Raw genomic sequence first — 23,332 nt, 5'->3', positions numbered from 1 at the left:
GAAATGTTCTGAAATTTAAAGGTAAGGTGGGTTCTCATTCTCTATTCCGTCGTTTCGCGCAGCGTATATACTACTGGCCATTAAAAGTGCTACACCAAGAAGATGACGTGCTACAGACGCGAATTTTAACCGACAGGAACAATATGCTGTGATATTCAAATGATTAGCTTTTCAGAGCATTCACACAAGGTTGGCACCGGTGGCGACACCTACAACGTGCTGACATGTGGAAAGTTTCCAACCGATTTCTCATACACAAACAGCAGTCGACCGGCGTTGCTTGGTGAAACGTTGTTGTGATGCCTCGTGTAAGGAGGAGAAATCCGTACTATCACGTTTCCGACTTTGCTAAAGGTCGCATTGTAGTCTATCGCGATTGCGGTTTATCGTATCGCGACAGTGCTGCTCGTGTTGGTCGAGATTCAACGACTGTTGGGCATAATATGGAATCGGTGGGTGTGCTGGATCCCAACGGCCTCGTATCACTAGCAGTCGAGATGACAGGCATCTTATACGCATGGCTGTAACGGATCGTGCAGCTACGTCTCGATCCCTGAGCCAATAGATGGGGACGTTTGCAAGACAACAACCATTTGAACAAACAGTTCGACGACGTTTGCAGCAGCATGGACTATCAGCTCGGAGACCATGGCTGCGGTTACCCTTGACGCTGCATCACAGACAGGAGCGCCTGCTATGGTGTACTCAACGACGAACCTGGGTGCGCGGATGGCAAAACGTCATTTTTTCGGATGAATCCAGGTTCTGTTTACAACATCATGATGGTCGCATCCGTGTTTGGCGACATCGCTGTGAACGCACATTGAAAGCGTGTATTCGTCATCGCCGTACTGGCGTATCACTCGGCGTGATGGTATGGTGTGCCATCGGTTACACGTTTCGGTCACCTCTTGTTCGCATTGACGGCACTTTGAACAGTGGACGTTACATTTCAGATGTGTTACGACCCGTGGCTTTACCCTTCTTTTGAGCCCTGCGAAACCCTACATTTCAGCAGGATAATGCACGGCCGCGTGTTGCAGGTCCTGTACGGGCCTTTCTGGATACAGAAAATGTTCGACTGCTGCACTGGCCAGCACATTCTCCAGATCTCTCACCAATTGAAACGTCTGGTCAATGGTAGCCGAGCAACTGGCTCGTCACAATACGCCAGTAACTACTCTTGATGAACTGTGGTATCGTGTTGAAGCTGCATGGGTCGCTGTACCTTTACACGCCATTCAAGCTCTGTTAAAAATGACTCAGTGCCCAGGCGTATCAAGGCCGTTATTACGCCCAGAGGTGGTTGTTCTGGGTACTGATTTCTCAGGATCCATGCACCCAAATTGCGTGAAAATGTAATGACATGTCAGTTCTAGTATAATATATTTGTCCAATGAATGCCCGTTTATCATCTGCATTTCTTCTTGGTGTAGCAATTTTAATGGCCAGTAGTGTATAAACACAAATACGAGCACAGGAATAGAATACTTTTCTAATCTTTATCTGATACATTAAATGTCAACATTCGGTTTTATCTACAAAAATCGAAGCTGTCCTGCACTTCTTTCATATACAGTATGCTCCAGAGGAAATACGTTTCGTCCTGATGGCCTTGGTCTATTACCTTGCGGCGCGTAACTGTGGAGGCCCCTGCTTGGCTGTGTTCACAATAGTAGATTACTGTCACCTCACTTCTCAATTATAACAAATTTCTCAGATACTTTCACGGAAACTTTCAGCACCAACCTCAATAGATGTTATGTCTTTGTATTTACCCGTTAAAAATGTAAATATGTCCATTCAGAAAGCGTTTCTTACATCAATACTTCAGGTCATACAAGTGTTAATAGTACTAAAACGGAAGGAAGACTACCGTTTAGCTTCCTGTTGACGAAGAGGTTCTTAACACGAGTAGTATGGCTGTGCCGCCATTGGTGCACAGTTCTAACGTTCGCCGCTAGTCGGCGATACAGTCACCGAAAAATCAAAGGTAGCGGTGGCGAGAGATTTAAAATTTCAATACGGTGCTGGTGGGAAATTTAAAAATTATGGCCATGATGGCGGCAGGAATATTTTTAAAAAACGCAAGATGTCACTGTCGAGAAAATTTATAAAATTTTCTATATCGTTCATTAAAATGAAACAGCCTCTCACAGTGCAGTATTTTTGCCTAAAAAGGAATAGCCAAAAGTATCTGAATTTTATGCCATCTTCAAAAAATGTTATTGCCAATATTTCTAAAAATGGCATAAACCTCTTAACCTGAATTGCATAAATTATTATCTCACACACACACACACACACACACACGTACGTTCCACCTCTGGTATTTCCTCTCTCTCTGTTTTGTGTCATATACTGTACTGTACTGTCTCGTCAAATTTCGTCTCACATGTGTGTACACAGCATCAAAACTTACTTAATGGATGTAATTTATGATGATTTCACATCTGTAATTATTTATCAAAAATAAGAAGCATGTAACATTCTACCACATCAATACATTTCATTCTGACATGTGCTGTTTGATGTTTCTCTAAAAATGTTTATGTCAAATACTGCACCATCTAATCAGTAAATTTCATCTCTCTGCATTTTATACTTCTCTAACACGTAATAACTGTTTATCAAATATGGTACTGACTTCTCAGCAAATCCCATCTCCACCTCTCTTATGGTTCTTATGGTATGTGTAACTGATTTATAATCCCACTCCCTCTCCTTTATATCACTCTAAGTACATCTGCAATCCTAGTACCAGTTTTAGTCGATTTAGAGTGACAACTCATGCACATTTGGCCTAAACGTCAATTACATACTTATTACAACAATGAAAAAAAATGAAATGATCGTGTGACATTGATGGCCGGGAGGTTCCATCCGGGGAAGTTCGGCCGTCAGGCGCAAGTGTTACTTCAGGTGAACCCTCATTGGGGGACTTCCGCGGCGGTGATGATGAGACGCTTATGAGAACAACGTAAAACCCAGTACACGAGCAGACAAAATCTCCAACGCGGCCAGAAATCGAACCCAGGCCCACTGCATGCTACGCAACCATGTTACCACTTGGTTAAGTAGGCGGACAATTCTACAGTAAAAAGTATTTCAGAGTGAAGCGAAAAAAGAAATAAAGAAAGCAAACAAAAAGCTCTAGATACAAATTTATTACAAAAACATTAAATTTCATACTTTCTTCATAAGCACAATTAAACATATTTATTCATTTTCAACACTTTTGAGAATATCATCTTTTGCAACCAAAATATTATTATAGTTTGAGTACATGTGTGAAACATCATCTGCACCTATATGTGCCTTAATAAAAATCTGACACACAGTGAATCGCACTTTGTTGGCAAACTTCATAAATATGAATTCACTTGCAACTGACAATCTCTCAGCTTTTATGATAATCAGATTGTAATATGGGGACTGTAATTCTGCCTACATGTTCAATTCTTCTTTGAAATTTCCTGTGATCCTTTGCTATCTGCTCCCAAGATCAAGCTGCGCTGTCTGCTATGCTAAACACTACACAATGATTATTTGACCTGTCTCCAGATCTTTCGAGTATGCAAAATGAACCCTCTGTGGATGTCTTGCAACTGATGGAATATTTTCGTGTAAAACTTGCCATTCTGTAGTTGAGTCTGTCATTTTATTTCCGACAGTTATTGTAAACTTCAAGCTCTAATTGCTGATTCATGATCTTCCTCTTCAATAGATGTTACATGATTATCATCTGAAAAATCGACTGCCGCCTTCAAAGCTTGCAAGGAAACTAATTGGTCTGCTAATTCATATGGATTAGTCCAATGGACTTAGTCGATATGAGTTGATGATTTGTTGGACAATGTCTTCCAATTATGAAAATAAATTTCGTTTTCACTCTCTCCCGTGCCAATATTTGTCATCTCTCAATAACGATCTGCCTCTCTTATCTGTTGCATGCTTAACAATACTGGCACCCACTGGAACTTACTGGTCTATAAGAGAGGTGGTTCTGAGCATAGGTAGCTCTGACAATTTGAGCATAATTTTGAAGATCTTGTGTTACATAATCCTTTTATTGGCTTTAATTTTAAACAATTGGTAATATTAGCCCCTCTTACACTGTGATTCATTGAATCATCCCCATCAATATCTATTGATGAATCACCTGTCAGTCACACTTCTGATATCGGATCAAATCTGGTGCTGTGTGCAGTACCACACGTTTTGGCTATTGTTTTACTAAAAAATCATGCTGCCAGTCTACCTCCTGTCTCTGCTATAATTTCCTTGCATAAATCTTCTTTATTTCTATCAGCATCAATGTGATCATCGTTATTGTCATCATCTTCTTCATCACAGTCATCATCTTCTTCTCCACAACTGTCTCCTCCTCCTCTACACTCTGTTTTATGGAAACCTTGTTTTCTCTAGCCTTAATTGCTACATATTAGTGTGTCTCCTCCTCCTTCTCCCCCTTCTTCTTCTTCTTCTTCTTCTTCTTCCTCTCTTTTCGAAATAGCTATTCATGATTAGTCTTTGTAGCTGTTGAGAAACGGACCTGATGGGAAGTTAAAGTGGATGCTTCTTGAATTGTCTCTTCAGACACAATGTAGCTTCAGGTGTTTTAACATAGTCAACTAGAGCTTCTTCATGTGCAGGAAGAGGATCGCCATATTTCCTTTCTAAGATTCGATCTGATTCATTTACACTCTTTAATTTGATTTGCAGTCTACTGGAAGGTATTTTAAAATTTTCAGTAGCCTTTCTATTCGATAAACCTTCATCAACAGCTTGTTTTGCTATTTACAAATCTTCTGCAGTCCTTTTAGCTTTGATTGTTTTATATATTTTCTAACCCTCTGAAATATTTTCTGTCTATCTCATATATTTTCTAACCATCTGAAAAAATAAAAATTGATGCTATTGGATAATGATGGTCAGTTTACAGGGTGAGGTTGCCATTATCCACATCCCTGCGGAGTAGTGGGGAGTGATAATCAGTTCATTGGTTGGCTGCCATTACTCTACTTACTTAAAACCCTACAACTACATTACGGAAATTATGTTGATGCTGTGCCGTCATTAGTATGTTAGCAGAAGTAGTGAGACAGGCAATTAATTGGGATCCTCGATGCGTTAGGCTACTGAGAGAAAAAAGGTTTACGAATTATACCTTTTGTATGAGTGATAAAATTCATTGTGTTTTTTTTCTGTTGTTACGAATCGAGTTCTAGTCTCCTGCAGTGACAATTTATTTTTAAGGAGCTTTTCCACATATAAAATACAAAGGATTCTGCGCTAACTTTTTTACTGGATTCTATTGATGGCTCACATACTCTTACGTCAACTTCTAGCTGCATCAGTACTGCTGTCTGTTCACCGAGCGTTTACCATCATACAGGATAGTACAATTAAGAATACTGCTTGAATAGTGACAGTGTTGCTCGGCGATGTTATAAGAATATCTAATCAGCGTTAGCTGTGAATACTGTTTAAAGTTCTCCACCCCCTTGAGCCCTCTGAGGTTGTGGTGAGTTTATGCAGTGACGGACATAGAGTAGAACTTTGAAATATTCAAAGGTCTTCATCGCACAGTTCGTTATTAAGCGTTATACATTTCAAAATTTCATGAGCAAGCAGAATATGCGGAATAAAGCGTGCAAAGGACTTAACAATAGCAAATATATACACACTAACATAAGATTTTATGTTAGTGGTCTATACACAGAATTATCAATTAATATTATACTCACATTTAAATCAGACTTCAGTAAAAGACGCACCAAAAGTGAGCACATATACTGAATATAAAACAGATCTCATCTCTTGAAGGCACATTTGGCAGTGCTCTTGTCTGTTCTAGGGGCATTGGCCATTGACATGAAATCAAAGAGTAACTTAACGATGAAGCCATGCATAACGATGAACAACATGTCAGAACATAGTGAACAGTGTGACAAAGATAAAATTTTCGTTACTTATATAGAGAAGGAAAAATGACATTAGATAAAATTTACATCTATGTTTTTTATTTTATTTTATTTTATTTTATTTTATTTTATTTATTTATTTTATTTTATTTTATTTATTCATTTAGACATCAGTCTTTTAACTCTGGAGATCCCCCTGCTACTATGGAAGTTACCCGTGATCGCGATGTCTTAACAGACGTCCTACCACCTGTCCCTTCTTCTTGTCAGTGTTTTCCATGTATTCCTTTCCTCACCGATTCTTTGAAGAACCTTCTCATTCCTTACCTTATTAATCTGCCTTGCGTCGAAAGGTAAAATTGTGAACGTCGTAGCAGAGATATTCATTAGTTAGTAATCAAAACAGAAGACATATTTGCAACCCCTAACTGGTTTAGTATAATGTAAACATAAAGCGAATATAGATCACAAAATAAAATACAAGTTGTGAAAGAACGAGTTTCGAACCATCACGAGCTAAAATTTTACATGCGTATGACTAAATTTAATCATATTAGAATAGTCGAACATATAAAACGTAACATGCAACAGAACCGGTTAGGTATGCCTCGATGAGTTGTAACAACTTGAAATAAAATAGCAGCTAATATTACAGATAAGGGGACACAGAGTAACTGCCAATAGTGCCACTGATACTGAACATACCTGTTAGACTGGTCTCTTGCTTTTGGCAAATTACTTAGGCTGGTCGTCTACAGGGCAATATGATTAAGAATTCGATAACAAGTATTTATTGTCTTTATTAGTTTAATACTAAACCCAATTTTCATCCCAATTTGTTTTAGGATGCAGTACTGAACATTACCTCAAAATATAAATAAAGGAAGAACAGTCCTGTAAGTTTCATTGATTCAGTATAAACTATACTGTCGCAATAATCAAACTCGCCATTAAACATGATTCTATCAATGCTGCACAGAACTATCTTTACTAACATCTTTGTTTCTAGCATTTTTAGGTAGATGAAAATGTAACAGGTGTGTGTATTCAGTGATGTTATAGGTCTCGCCGATTTATGTGCACACGTTACACTTATTTACGTTTCGCGTCAACTGTCAGTCTGCATTAATCATCGATCCTCTGCATTTCTTCCTACATTTGGCTACAGTCTTCTGGCGTTTGCTGCCACCCTATAGAAAATAGCTTTGTCCACACAAAGCCTCATGGATTTTCTAGAGTTATCAATTAGATAACAGCCGCAGAACATCAAGGAAGTGTCTCCTGTTTTCATTATTTGCAGTCACAATCACAAAGGATTTCTTGTAAATAATCGATCCAAGCTGATGTTTACCATTATGATATCACTGACAGAGGCTACAGTTTGCTTACTGTAGTGTTAAGTGTTGGTTTCCACCTTTTGTAAACAATGATTAGGTCTTAGGTATCTATAAGGGGCACCATAATTAATAGCGAAAATTGACATGAACGACTGTATATGATAATAAAAGCTAGCGCGTTCTGGTAAACATTGGTCTGTAAGCAAACTGTTTGAAAGATGACGGAGAATATGTGGTGAAGAGCGACCACTAACTTCAGTACGAAGTACTGTAAAACATATGAGAAATGTAGGCTTTCCGATCAACTTCTCATTCACATGCGCATATATTTTGCCCCAGCAGCCAACTTTAACAGAAAATACAACGCTGCTTCAGCATATTCCAAGTTACAATTTACTGCACACTCATGCCTGTGAAAGCTGTTGATTTGTCTGAGGCAGAGGATATACAGTCGACAGTCAGCTGCAGGTCATAAATTGCTCGCGGTGCGTCACCATGCGTTACCTGACCTCTCTCCGCATCATAATATGTCTCAGAGTCAGGCAGCACACTCCAAAGACTTGACAGTACACAGTAAAAAATCTCGTGTTCAGTTACTAGGGCGTTCATGTGAGCCACACCCAAATCATTACAAGTTGAAGCGAATAAACCACTGGTAAAGCTGCGAGGAGAATTCATCTAAAACAAATTCCTCCTGCGGCTCTGTTTCGACGAACATGGGAATCTTGCAGAAAAAATCCCAACTGTGTGTGCAGAATATATTGGATAAGCAGCTTCCAGCCGTCGCAGCTGAATATATGGAGATGCAGGAAAGGTGTGGAAAAGTCCTCTTATACCGCACTACAATGGGCCACAAAAAATGTCGACCCTGCAGATTGATGCCAGGACCAGTTTATCATTTCATAATCAGAACACAAAAAAATCATTACTGCATTAGAATTACTATCTCACTATCACGATGCGTGCGGTGTGTGTTCAGGTGGGTCCAAGTCTACTAACGGAGGTGGTAGTGTCTAGTGGGTACCCACAAATAAACGACAAGGCATATAGGAGCTGGAGCACGCCCCACTATTATGGCAGCCGGGCTGATTGCCATCTGGAAGTCCTGATATTCGCACAGACGACCACAGCAGATACAGCAGTCATGATTTCTGTTAGTATGTCAGCCCTACAAGTGATCAGAAGACATCATAGTAGTTTTACCAACCCCATAGTTGCAGCAGATTATCGACGTTGTGTTTCAGAGTGCAGACGAACTATCGCAACTTCCTGATGGTATGGATGAAAGGCCCCTCTGGGATACTTGGAAGTGAACAAGTAGATGTCCTAGCAAAGAAAGAACCTCTACATGGAGCTATTAAATATGATAAATTCCCTCTCATAGATGTGATTACCATACTTAGAAAGTGTTGTCGTCGTACTGGCAAGGTGATTGGTCAAGGACATCCAGAATCAAAGGCAATCACTAAGCACTAAATGATCCCATTATTCTAAGAATAGCATTGCATAATAAGACACAAACGTCGAGAAGCCTCACGATAGTTACAGCGCAGGTGAAATTTAATCATTGGAAATTTAAAAAACACCTCCCAACCTAAGCACGTGTTTGTGGAAAGGAAGAAGATGCAAACTATCTCTTCCTACAGCGTCGTCGTAGCACATATCGCACAAACGTACTTGCAAATACTTGCAAGTTCTCAAGAAGCCTCCAAAAGTTCTTAGCATTCAACGATACAGCAATTTATAAAGTACTATATTCCCACATGCTACTGAGGAGGATAAGGAGCGCTCAGCGTATGTATGAATGTCACTGTGACCCTCCTATATGTATGTGTCTGCATAGTAGTGTATCTATACGTATGGCTGTAATATCAAATTCTGGCTCTTGTATACTGTTCTCATGTTCTGTCTAGATAATATTTAACGATCTACACAAAAATTAAATTATCTATCCGCTGCTTTTGAAACAATTCTTACAGTAATTAGGCATATCTCAAATCCGTACCAACGGCAGTTTATCACTTCTTACTGTGTTGCCAGTAGGATTTTCATAGCATACGACCACTGCGTATCCAGTGTTACATTTTCGCCTTGTTTACTCATTTTAATATACTGTGGATGTGAAAATTTGTTTTATTTCGGAATCTGTCTTGCTAAACCGTTGTAACTTGGTACCAGGACATTTAAGATAATGTATACGCTGAACTGGAAAAAACAAACCGTATTATAACATTTCCGTTGTTGAGATGGCTGTATAGACACATTCCGTACGCCAAAAAATTTAAAAAGAATTATGCCTGCCGCTTTCGGATGGAAGCCGTCAGCGGGTGACGCTTGCTTGCAGATTCGATCCACGAACTTGTATTCCCAGTCGCAAATGTACACTAAACAGCTAGTATAAAAAAATTGATTAGTCAGTAAATTAAACACACGATCATATGAGGACTTGGTAATAAGTCGAAACCAAGAATATCACTTGTGATCTATTGAAGGGGGTTCATCTTAAATTATAGTAGCAGAGTGCATGTGCTCAAGCTGCTTCTACTGCAGCATTCAGGAAGCGGATCATTTTTAAAGGAAAAATTACAAAGTACAGGGCTAAAATGTGCATCAAAATACTTTAATATTCGGCTAGTCACTCCATCATATCCATGAGGGTCCTTAGTCTTTAGTGATTTATTTATTGACTCAATCTCCCCCTTGTCAGTATCGGAGAGAAGTATTTCAGACAATAATCTCGGAAAGGAATTTTCCAAGAGAGTTGTAAGATCCCCTGTAGAAACTAACTTTTTATTTAATTCATCGGTAATGCTCAGAAAATGGTTGTTAAATACTGTACATACATATGACTTATCAGTAACAGAAATACTTTTACTACGAATTGACTTTATATCGTCGACCTTGTGCTGCTGACCACACACTTTCTTCACAAATGACCATATGATTTTAATCTTATCCTGTGAATCAGCTATTCTGTTTACGTACTATATACTCTTTGCCTTCCTAATAACATTTTGAAGCACCTTATTATACTGTTTGTAACGTGCTAAATCAAATGGTTCAAATGGCTCTGAGCAGTATGGGACTTAACATCTGAGGTCATCAGTCCTCTAGAACTTAGAACTACTTAAACCTAACTAACCTAAGGACATCACACACATCCAAACCCGAGGCAGGATTCGAACCTGCGACCGTAGCGGTCGCGCGGCTCCAGACTGAAGTGCCTAGAACCGCTCGCCCTCAGAGGCCTGCTGTAATGGGCTACTGTAGCTTGATTGTGACTACTTCTAACATTTTGATATAATGCCTGCTTTGTTCTACATGATATCCTTATCCCAATAGGCAACCACCCAGGCTGCCTTTTACTGCTGGTAACGTGTTTAGAATGTTCTAATGGAAAGTATCTCTCAAAGAGCATGAGAAATTTTCTAAGGAAATCACTATATTTATCATTATGTTATCGGTACTATAAACATCCTGCCACTCTTATTTCTTAATGACGTTTAAAAAACTCATTATTGCCGTTGGATTAGCTATCGTACGTCGTTTGTAATTATATGTAACATTTGTTTGAATACAAAAGCCTTTTAGTGTTCATATCTATTCTCGTATATGAGATGTGGCTGTGTAGTAACGGGACCGATGCCGACACAGAGTAAACACGCATGCGCCAAAGATGAACGACCAATAGCTGTGAAGCGTGAAGTCTTCTTAGTCGAATGCGGCATCTCTGGTATCTGTAGACAAATCAGATGTGACCGTGGCCTTCATTTGTGTAAAAGGTATTATTGCGATTTCCCGGAAGAATGAAAAGTGTCATAACAGGGCAGCCAATTTTCGTGAAGATCCACATGAAACTTGGGAAAACCGCTACTGAAATATATCTTTTACTAAAAGGCGTGTATTTCGAAGACTGTTTATCACGTACGTCAGTTTTTGACTGGTTCAAGCGTTCCCAAAATGACTCACGCCCGGGACGCCCTTCAGCTTGAAAAATGGATGAAAATATCGGAAAAGCAAGTGATCTGATTCTATGTGACCAACGGTTGATTTTCGATCTATTGCTGAAATTGCATGAATTGACAAAGAACACGTAAGCCAAATTTTACATAACCAATTTAACATGCGGTAAGTGTCTGAGAAACCGGTGTCGAAAATTCTCACGATCGAACAAAAAGAAGTTCTTGAAATGTTTGTACTGGCACTTTCAAAACCATTGAAAATGATACTAATTTCTTGGACATAGTGACGCCACGTAACGAATCTTGGTTTTTCACTTATTATCCAGAAACTAATCACCCGTCGACCTAACTTTACAAACAGCGAAAAAGTCTCGAATGAGCAACTCAAGATTCAAAACGATGATGATCGGTTTTTTTTCGGTATTCATGACATTGTGTTTTTTCACTGTGTTCCAGAAGGTCAGACTATTAATCAACATTACTACCTTGAGTTTCTTGCTCAACTCTGTGAGAAAATAAGGAAAAGCGACCTAAATTGTGGAAAAAGAAGTCATGGATTTCGCATCAGGACAACGCACTAGCATACCACCCTGTCCGTCAAGAGGTTTCTAGCTAAGTAAAGCATCCCAGAGTTAGACCATGTACCTTATTCTCCTGACCTAGCACCGTGTCACCTTTATCTTTTCCCCAAGGTCAATCTCCATTAAAAGAACAAGATTTCAGTCCGTTGAAGCACTGAAATAAAAGCGGCACGCTTCATGAAGGAATTCGCAGAGGAAGACTTCCAGTACTGTTCCCACCAATAGAAATTCGCTTGGAGCGATGTATGGATAGAGGAGGGGAGTATACTGAGGATGACAATAACTAAATGTGTATGTTTCTGAAATAAAATGTTTTACAGCAATAGCCTCGTCATTTTATAGCCACTCTTAGTATATGACATATTTACACCAAATTGATTAGTTACAGAGCCATGAATTGAAGTAAGCTGTTGAGACATGAAGACCAAATGTATTTCTTTCACCCAGCAGTGGCTTCATTTCAAAGTTTATGGCTCCAATTGAAATTGGAAATGCGTCCCTCTCGTTCCAGTCCTCTACAATCGTGCGATTTTTTTTCTTTTTTTAGTAGCGGCCACTGTTTTCGCTTCCATGTGGAGACCATCTGAGACTTCCTGAGTCCATGATGACAGGTTCCTCTATGGAAATATAACCACTTCTAGAACGTAATAACTTGAAACACTGCGCTATCTCCTCTTGCTTCCGATTTCTAGTGGTTTGTTTTTTGTTTTGAGCAGCATTACTTACCGAGGTACGCGAAAACTTTTATTTTGTTTATTATAATCATTGAAATATTCCAACTTCTTGCCTGGGTGTAACTCTGGCAATACTCCCCTCTCTTCACCTTCCCGTTTTATAACTGGTTTCTTCCCCTCTTGGGCTACCCCTTCGCTTAGTTGGATTAGGACATAGTATCGGAGTGGGAAGTAGGCTCGGAAAAAAACGCAGCATTTTCGTAACAGTGAGATAAAACAGCTGAAGGGCTGAAGAGTAAATGTGTACACTGTCTACGATATGAATACCTCTGGTGTCGTGTATAGGCGATATTAGACTCATGCAGGTGAAAGATGGTTTGTACACAGCCTGCATGGTACACTCACTCAAGAAACGGAATTTCAAAAACAATACTTTTATGGACAAAATGAAGCCGCCTGCTTGCCAAGCGCGCAGTAACGAGTACGGAGTCTGGGCGCACCTGTTGCAGGGTACCGCGAGTCGGCGTTCGCGTACGCCATCTCGGCGGCCGGGGTGGCGCACGCGGTGGCGCGTGCCTGCAGCCTGGGACGCCTGCTCGAGTGCGCATGCGCCGCGCCGGGCGGCCGGCGCCGAGGCGGGAGGCGGCGCGGGGGCGGCGGCGGCGGCGGCGGAGGCGGCGGCGGCGGCGGCCGGGGGCGGCTGGGCGGCGCGGCCACCAGCCAGTGGCAGTGGGGCGGCTGCTCGCACAACATCGACTTCGGCGTCCGCTTCTCGCGGCTCTTCCTCGACGTGAGGGAGCGCGCGGGCGACCTGCAGTCGCGGATCAACCTCCACAACAACCAGGCCGGCCGCCTCGTGAGTACCGACAAGCAGTCGCGCGAGACTCGCAGAGGGCGCTGCGCTACACGCAGACATGTATGCAGCATAAGTTAACGCAGTTTCAAATAATATACGAAAATAAAATTGAATCTCGTAGACAGTCAAAAGAAACCAAAATACCTGACGCCAAAACGAAAACGATTTCAAAATATCAATTATATTCATTAAGGGTTATGATTTGAGGTCTGTGACTGTCCATTCAAAATGTTCTGTGACCTAGTTTACTACAGGTGTACAAGATGCGTTAATGCAGTAACTACGTTGGCAGCTTCAACTAACAACTGTCAACAACAAATTGGCATTCAACCTGTCCGTTATCTGCAGGCAGTACTAAGTAGGGGATGTGTGGGCGTAGTGTGAGAAAAGTGTCTGCAAATTTGTCTCGCACACCTTGACTCCAGAACGGAAGACATCGACACGTGGACGTCTGCCACTGCTTGACTGAAATTCCAAAAGCATTCGCTTCTCGAAAAATATATCACGGGCGACGGGACAAAGTGTCATCGATAGGAACATACAACAAAACGACGAGATACAGATACTCACATGAAGGCCCAGCGCTTTGACGACATAACCGGCACTGAAGTCAATGTTAAGCGCAAACACTTTGTGCGTTGAACTCAATTTGGGGTGGTGGAGGGGGGAGGGCCTGTAGGAAGGACGGACCGGGTATAATACTGCATCAGTCATGAAGTCTTATTCTGTCCACAACGAGATTAGATACAATCAGCAATAAATAACCAACAGCTGTATTTTCATCTCTGATTTATATCAGAGGAATCAGTTTCGACATTCCATTATGCCATCATCAGGCTCTCTATGGTATCATGGTGAGTGCGTTCATATTGCCAGATTAAATATGTGTAGCCACTATGCTACCACAGAGGGCCTGATGATGATATAAGGGAATGGCGAAACTGATTGCCTTCGCAATAAATCAAAGATAAAAATACACCTGTTGGTTTATTTTTATGCTTGGTACATATGTCGGCTGTAGTCCTATCGTCCCTCCCAGCAAGGATGGATGAAGTGAAACGAATTTAGATCATTAACCATAATCTCCGATGGAAACCGGTCTCCTACGTCGTTGTTTTTAATGGAAAGAATTGGCAGTTTTCTGCAGGAACTGGTGAGGCGGCCTACATCACATACAGAACGTAGTGCAGGCTTTTGAAAACGTATCTATGACTGATTTTTCACGTTTTGCATTATTTCTTCGACTATGACACGCTGCTCGTCGAGCTACAGGAACTCCAGTTCTGTTCCAATTTCTGGTTCTTCGTAGAAAGATGGTGTGCCACTTCTTTCGTCCTTCAGACATGACTGAGTACACTGGAAGTATTTGTGTCACCTAGCCACTACGTCATAAGTCTGTGCGTTCCACCAACTCAGAATGGACTGTTCCAGCCTCGTTCCCCATCAAATCAAAATTTTCTGCTCCTGTGTGAGTATGCTGCGGTATTGCGGTGTGGAGGTTTCAATTTTTACCACCGCTGTGGACATTTACTTGCAAACAAACCGTATTTTTTCGATGTTATAATCATATGATGTGTTTCAAGAAGCCAGTCAAGTGCACGGACCTATATTTCATTGCACAAAGCTTTCACCATCCAGACCAAAAGAAAGCAGTTTTAAATAGGCTGATTCAAAGATCTAAAACTATCTGTGACAAGGAATACCTGGATTCTGAGATCAGATAACTAAGAAACGTATTTCGGAAGAACGGCTATATCGGTCCAGGTATTAAGGGGGAAGCCGTCTTTCAGCACATGAAAAATAGGTGATTTTCGTAACTTTTTTCTCAAGTAAAATCAAAGGTAATGCTAAAACTGATAGTTTTATTCCTTACACTTTTTTCTTTAACAAATCATTTTTGTGTCCACATCGTACACTCCTCGAAACCGATGCATCAGATAGAATGATCCCTTGTAGCCGGAACACTTGTCCTCGACGGGAATTCCCAAATCTCTCCTATTGGATCTGTGACAAAATAAATTTCTGTAAGTTCAAAAAAAATGGTTCAAATGGCTCTGTGCACTATGGGACTTAACTTCTGAGGTCATCAGTCCCCCAGAAATAAGAACTACTTAAACCTAACTAACCTAAGGTCGTCACACACATCCATGCCTGAGGCAGGATTCGAACCTGCGACCGTAGCGGTCGCGCGGTTCCAGACTGTAGCGCCTAGAACCGCTCGGCCACTCCGGCCGGCTTCTGTAAGTCATTTAAGTCATTTTTAATGTATTTTCCATCGGCGTACATAGGATAATTGCAAAATATTAAGCTATAACAAAATGGTGGCCTGTTATAATAAATGTAATTCCCTTCGCCCACAAAATAGAGGCAAAAATGTGCACCGAAAATAGCCTTTTGAAGATATCACGAAATGGCTTAAAGCGTTGTTGACGCTGAATTCAGTTTATAATTCCGGCATAAAATTCCGATCAAAATCTTATGTATCGTCCTCAACTTATGTTTCCAGCCAATATGAAAAATACGATATCGAGAAAACGCTGTCGAAGTTTTGGGTTACGCATTTGTCACTCGACACAGTGATCCCTGTACCATACATCAATCCTCCCAGATGCAAAAGGAGGTCCTCCTCCATCTTCTTCATGGCAATGGTGGTCCTGGGGGTCTCATTGGAAGTTTCTGTCATCCGCTGCTCTCCTTGCTCTATCCGCATTTCTTCCGCTTTTGTGCAGAAGTTTGACCGCGTTTATAATTTCCGTAATGCCTGTGAGGTCGTCGTTTAAATTATTTTTTTCCGTTGTGAATGGGGTTTGGTGACACCATTTCACAAATCACTTTGCAACTCGATGTCGGTATTTCTGGCCTATTTGGGATGAACACTACACTAAAGCAGACATCTCAGAGTATATTTTAAGCCAAAAAAATAAATAAATGAATTTTTTGATATTTTCAAAGATGACTGCCTCCTTACGTTTGCCATCTAAATAAACAAAAACACAGAGATATTCAATACTCAGAAGGTGATCAGCTTGTAGTATTCCTTCGTTTCTTGTGAGGTACAACAAATAACACAAGCAGAGTCCTGGGCAGACAAGATATTCAATCCATTTCTGACCTCACAACAAAATTAAAAAGCTGCTGTGTCCGGTAGTAGACGGCCTTCGTGCCTGTGTTCCTGGAATTTATAAAATACCTCGTGATTGTAGGAGAAGTCTATTAATCAGTCAATAAGATTTCATTACGCTGCGCAGGACACTGACGTCGCGTGAAATATCGCAATTTCGACAAATCGGCTGTTGCCGAACACAGCCTCAAAAACGAACATACGATTATACCTTTGACGAAACGAAATTATTATTATCTCATTCATCGAACCTATTTTGATCTAGTCATCAAAAAAGCCGTTGAGATCAGGATCTGTAGCAAATTTAACTGAGACAGTAGCTGCAAACTTAGTGGTGCGTGGAAACGAGCACTTGATGCTGAACGGCAACAGAGAAATCAGCTGAGTCATCCACCATCCACCGAAATCAGCATCTCCTGTCACTGACATCGACATAATCTCTGGTAGCATATGGAAATTCCGTGACTTCGTAACGTTTGCATGATCGCTTAATTACTAAAGGCCTGCTGAAATGTTTCAACGATGACGACGGATAAAGTCGTCGAAAGCCTGAGATGGAATACAAATTTGAGCTCTGTAAGAGCTCTGTGAAGCATTTATTCAAAAATATTACATCTCCTACACAGGGTGACTCAAGAAAAGGTTTCCAAACTGACATGGCACAAGGCATAAAAGAAGAATCAGTAATCACATAGGAACCGGAGATCGCAAGTGCCACAAGAGGGCGCTAAGGTCGCGTGTGGCTGACATTGTTGGAGATTGTTTAATTGGGCTGCACATTCTCCCGGTCTGACTTGATGGTCGCACGTTGCGAGAGGTTCTGCCGAAGGTGCTGAGTTACATTCCCATGCCTATTTGTCGCGGCATTCGATTTCATCAGGACGCAGCTGCAGTGCATTTCAACAGACAGGTGAGGGCACATCTGTAGACAATCTTTCCCGGCCACTGGATTGGTCGCGTTGGGGCAGTCGCATGGTCACCACGATTACCCGATGTGTCCCCAATCGATTTTTTTCCTGTGGGGGTATCTGTGGGCATTCTGTATGAAACACGTGTTAGATCGCCGGAGAACCTAGTTGGCAGGATTGTTGCCGCAACAGGTTGTCTCCGAGGTATACCAGGTATCTTTGAGAGGGTGCGCCGTTACATGCAGCGTCGAGGGGTGTCTCAATGTATCTGGATAAACCTTTGAGCATATCCTGTAGTGGGTGTCAATTTGTAGCTGGGCAAGGCCACTACAGGCCCGGATGGCCATTACAGCCCAGTTGCTATGTGATTACCGATCGTTGTTGTATGCCTGATGTGCCATGCCAGTTTGTAACGTTTTTTTGACTCACGCTGTGTACAGATGCAACAGGTATGAGCGCAGATATGTTTGTATGTCGTATCTTAATATGTACTCATATCAGCGTGTTTTTTCTCCACTTCGAACAATCTTTTAACTAACTTTACGGCCTGATGTATTCTGCATGGTAGTACTGCACCACAAAGTGGACTACGCTTACCAGTATAGACTCACCGTTTTGCGCCCACGCGTCCACACTTCAGCACCTGACCTGTTGCTCAGGCAAAAATAAGTACTCTACTGGCCATTGAAATTGCTACTCCACGAAGATGACGTGCTACAGACGCGAAATTTAACCGACAGGAAGAAGATGCTGTGATATGCAAATGATTAGCTTTTCAGAGCATTCACACAAGGTTGGCGCCGGTGGCGACACCTACAACGTGCTGACATGAGGAAAGTTTCCAACCGATTTCTCACACACAAACAGCAGTTGACCGGCGTTGCCTGGTGAGACGTTGTTGTGATGCCTCGTGTAAGGAGGTGAAATGCGCACCATCACGTTTCCGACTTTGATAAAGGTCGGATTGTAGCCTATCGCGATTGCGGTTTATCGTATCGCGACATTGCTCCTCGCATTGGTCGAGATCCAATGACTGTTAGCAGAATATGGAATCGGTGGGTTCAGGAGGGTAATACGGAACGCCGTGCTGGATCCCAGCGGCCTCGTATCAGTAGCAGTCGAGATGACAGGCATCTTATACGCATGGTTGTAACGGATCGTGCAGCCACGTCTCGATCCCTGTGTAACAGATGGGGACATTTGCAAGACAACAACCATCTGCACGAACAGTTCGACGACGTTTGCAGCAGCATGGACTATCATATCGGCTGCATCACAGACAGGAGCGCCTGCGGTGCTGCACTCAACGACGAACCTGGGTGCACGAATGGCAAAACGTCATTTTTTCGGATGAATCGAGGTTCGTTTTTACAGCATCATGATGGTCACATCAGTGTTTGGCGACACCGCGGTGAACGCACATTGGAAGCGTGTATTCGTCATCGCCATACTGGCGTATCACCCGGCGTGATGGTATGGGGTGCCATTGGTTACACGTCTCGGTCACCTCTTGTTCGCATTGACGGCACTTTGAACAGTGGACGCTACATTTCAGATGTGTTACTACCCGTGGCTCTACCCTTCATTCGATCCCTGCGAAACCATACATTTCAGCAGGATAATGCACGACCGGATGTTGCAAGTCCTGTACGTGCCTTTCTGGATACAGAAAATGTTCGACTGCTGCCCTGGCCAGCACATTCTCCAGATCTCTCACCAATTGAAAACGTCTGGTCAGTGGTGGCCGAGCACTTGATGATGTGTGGTATCGTGTTGGAGCTGCACGGGCAGCTGTACCTGTACACGCCATCCAAGCTCTCTTTGACTCAATGCCCAGGCGTATCAAGTCCGTTATTACGGCCAGAGGTGGTTGTTCTGGGTACTGATTTCTCAGGATCTATGCACCCAAATTGCGTGAAAATGTAATCACATGTCAGTTCTAGTATAATATATGAATACCCGTTTATCATCTGCATTTCTTCTTGGTGTAGCAATTTTAATGGCCAGTAATGTATTACTGGTTTGCTGTTGCCACGGGTACTTGGAGGTACTAACCAACCTAGAACGTACGATTTGGAATGGCTATAGTTATTAATCTGCATATGACGTTAATACTGGTGTAAAGTTTTGGAGTAGAGCGTCCTTAATCACGAATTGAAATATTTGCGCTTACACCCCTCCCCTATACACCTCGTGGGAAGACCAATAAGATAAAATCAGCAACTGGTTATCATACGGAGACTTACGGACAGTTTGTCTTCCGCGCGCTGTTGTAAAGCAAGATAGACAGCATGTGGCGAGGGGCGTGGGAGGGGTGAGGCGGTGACAGCGGTACATGGAGAACGATACGCCACACAGTGGAGCGAGGCTCGTGCAGCTTAGCTATAGCTGTATTTGAACTAAGGACGGAATTGCGATATCAGGACAAACAAGGGGCTAGTTTACCACACGAACTTTCGAATGCTGGTCGCCTAGCTCCGGCTAGCAGTGCACTTGTATATTGCATCAAGCGACTTGTGTTCTTACATACTCTGACTCTGTTCCTATTCGCAGTGCCCCTATTATGCCATGTTAGATATAAATCCCCCTTCAGGGCTGACGTAAGAACAGGTGCTTTCCCAGGGCGGTCTGGTTCCGCGCGACAAAACCCCCTCACTTCGGCCGGGACTCGTACTGCGCTCCGGACGTTGCCGATTGAGTCGTCAGGACCTGCCGAAGGGCCCGCGTGCGCTACGGTTACCGATGGCGGCGCAGTCGGGAAAAACGTCTTCTTTGTTGCGCTAGCGATCTTGCCCTTTCCGGACTCCCTCTCCGCGGCTTTTTGCGATGGATGTCTGCGTTCCACCGCATTGCAGTCTATTCCACATGCTGTGAAGGGAAGATTCCGACTGGGTGAGTATCAGGATGCAATCGGAGTGGTGCCCACCATACAGCACTAGATATATTTTGTACTGAATACGTCTTGAGTGGAATATGAAATGGAGTGTCAGCTAAGAACAAAAGGCAGCTAAAAACGAACTGCAATCTTTACAGTACATTAAGAGTAATCTACACTACTGGTCATTAAAATTGCTACAACAAGAAGAAATGCAGATGATAAACGGGTATTCATTGGACAAATATATTGTACTACAACTGACATGTGATTACATTTTCACGCAATTTGGGTGCACATATCCTGAGAAATCAGTACACAGAAGAACCACCTCTGGCCGTAATAACGGCCTTGATACGCCTGGACATTGAGTCAAACAGAGCTTGGATGGCGTGTGCAGGTACAGCTGCCCATGCACCTCCGACACGATACCACAGTTCATCAAGAGTAGTGACTGGCGTATTGTGACGAGCCAGTTGCTCGGCCACCATTGACCAGACGTTTTCAATTGGTGAGAGATATGGAGAATGTGCTCGCCAGGGCAGCAGTCAAACATTTTCTGTGTCCAGAAACGCCCGTACACGACCTGCAACATGCGGTCGTGCATTATCCTGCTGAAATGTAGGGTTTCGCAGGGATCGACTGAAGGGTAGATCCAGTAGAGCGACGGCTCGTAAACATCTGAAATGTAACGTCCACTGTTCAAAGTGCCGTCAATGTGAACAAGAAATGACCGAGACATGTAAACAGTGGCACCCTATACCATCACGCCAGTATGGCGATGACGAATACATGCTTCCAACGTGCGTTCACCGCGATGTCGCCAAACACGGATGCGTCCATCATGATGCTGTAAACAGAACCTGGATTCATCCGAAAAAATGACGTTTTGCCATTCGTGCGCCCAGGTTCGTCGTTGAGTACACCATCGCAGGCGCTCCTGTCTGTGATGCAGCGTCAAGGGTAACCGCAGCCATGGTCTCCGATCTGATAGTCCATGTAGCTGCAATCGTCGTCAAACTGTTCGTGCAGATGGTTGTGGTCTTGCAAACGTCTCCATCTGTGGACTCAGGGATCGAGACGTGGCTGCACGATCCGTTACAGCCGTGCGGATAAGGTGCCTGTCATCTCGTCTGCTAGTGATACGAAGCTGTTTCGATCCAGCACGGCGTTCCGTATTACCCTCCTGAACCCACCGATTGCATATTTTGCCAACAGTCATTGGATCTCGACTAAAGCGGGCAGCAATGTCGCGATACCATAAACCGCAATCGCGGTAGGCTACAATCCGATCTTTATCAAAGTCGCAAACGTGATGGTACGCATTTCTCCTCCTTACACGAGGCATCACAACAACGTTTCACCAGGCAACTCCGGTCAAGTGCTGTTTGTGTATGAGAAATCGGTTGTAAACTTTCCACATGTCAGCACATTGTAGGTGTCGCCACCGGCGTCAACCTTGTGTGAATGCTTCGAAAAGCTAATCATTTGCATATCTTCCTATCGGTTACATTTCGCGTCTGTAGCACGTCATCTTCGTGGAGTACAATTTTAATGGCCAGTAGTGTAGAGACATAGCGACAATTTTTGTATGTTACTTCATGTACGAGTGTGCATGGGGGGGGCTACATGTCTGTGTAGCCGAAAGATAAATTTAGATAAGAATAAGTAAAACTAAGTATTATACTGAGTGCCCGCCCGGTTAGCCGTGCGGTCTAACGCACTACTTTCCGAGCTGGAAAGCGTGCCGGTCCCTGGCACGAATCCGCCTGGTCGATTAGTGTCGAGGTCCGGTGTGGCGGCCTGTCTGTGGATGGTTTTTAATGCGGTTTTCCGTCTGCCTCGGCAAATGCGGGCTGGTTCCCCTTATTCCGCCTCAGTTACCCATGTCTGCGCTTGCTGCGCAAACATTGTCTCCACGTATGCGTACACCATAATTACTCTACCACCCAAACATTTGGGCTTACACTCGTCTGGTGTGAGACGTTCCCGGCGGGGAGGTCCACTAGGGGCCAAACTGCACAATAACGTTGGGTTCGGTGTGGGCGACGGTGCGGTGAGTGGACTGCTGTAGTCGTTGTGGGGTTGTGAACCACTGAGGGCTACGGCGTGGACGAAGCCACTCCGTCGTTTCTAGGACCCCAGTTCAATACAATACAATACAATTGAAGGGGTAGGAGAGATATAGTCATAAGCCACATCGAACTAGTTTTGAGATACAGCGAGTTTAAAATTACATAGAGGTCTGAAAATGTTTAATACAAAATAGAAACCTTATTTCTATTGCAAACACTTGCTTAATACTTGCGAAGCATGTTGTTAAATAGTCAACTCTCTGCATGCTGTAAGATATTAATTTTAGAATTATTCTAATTAAGAATTAGTCAACAGTGGCTTATGACTATATCTCCCAAAAAATTGTTTAAAACATAATGTATGAATTTGTAAGGATTTATTTTAACTACTCTTACACAGCAAGCAGAATATATAATTTTTACACATTAATATATACATATCAGGTATCTGAGATGTATAAATTACTTTTTCATGTATACAGTTACATCAAGGAAGTTCCTCTACCTCATTATTGTACACGTTATTTCCAGTACATGACCGAAAGAAATCTTGATTTGCTGCAGGTATGTATGGCATAAGAGACAGTACATCATCAGTTTTTTTCTGGTTAATTGGTATTGGCTTTCTGTACTTTATTGGCAGCTGATATGCATTTGGTTCAACTAGCCTTCCTTTCTTTTTGACACGAATATCCACTGACATGAAAGCTCCTATGTCTGAATAAGAGTGCTTTACACTTAGCTTGAAGGGATCTTCAGACTCAAACTTAAATTGAGTAGCTTCACTGAAATGGTGGGGATTTCTAGACGTGGATTCTGTACGTTTTGTGGTCAATGTCTTCAGGCTTTTCAAACTTCTGAAGTCTTCTCTTTCCATTATAGTTACAATGAAATGTTTTGGACTCGCAGATTTTATTACTTCTGCCCATTCATCTGGAGTGTACACTATTGGACGTCTTTTTCTTGCATACCGTTCAATGCAACCAAAATCACGATCGCAAGGTAGCATGGTGTGA

At 42.5% G+C, this 23,332-nt stretch overlaps 1 long non-coding RNA gene across 1 annotated transcript in view; it reads left to right on the top strand.

Moving 5' to 3' along the window:
- Nucleotides 1-13,201: 13,201 nt before the first annotated feature.
- The window catches only part of LOC126144643 (uncharacterized), a 133,653-nt gene continuing 123,522 nt past the window's right edge, over nucleotides 13,202-23,332 (top strand). Inside the window, exon 1 of the long non-coding RNA XR_007529762.1 lies at nucleotides 13,202-13,337. This is a non-coding gene — a long non-coding RNA (uncharacterized LOC126144643). The remainder of the gene's footprint in view (nucleotides 13,338-23,332) is intronic.

Source organism: Schistocerca cancellata, chromosome 2 (genome assembly GCF_023864275.1).
Source record: "Schistocerca cancellata isolate TAMUIC-IGC-003103 chromosome 2, iqSchCanc2.1, whole genome shotgun sequence".
NCBI classification, from domain to species: domain Eukaryota; kingdom Metazoa; phylum Arthropoda; class Insecta; order Orthoptera; family Acrididae; genus Schistocerca; species Schistocerca cancellata.
This window is presented reverse-complemented; position numbering and strand designations above follow the sequence as displayed.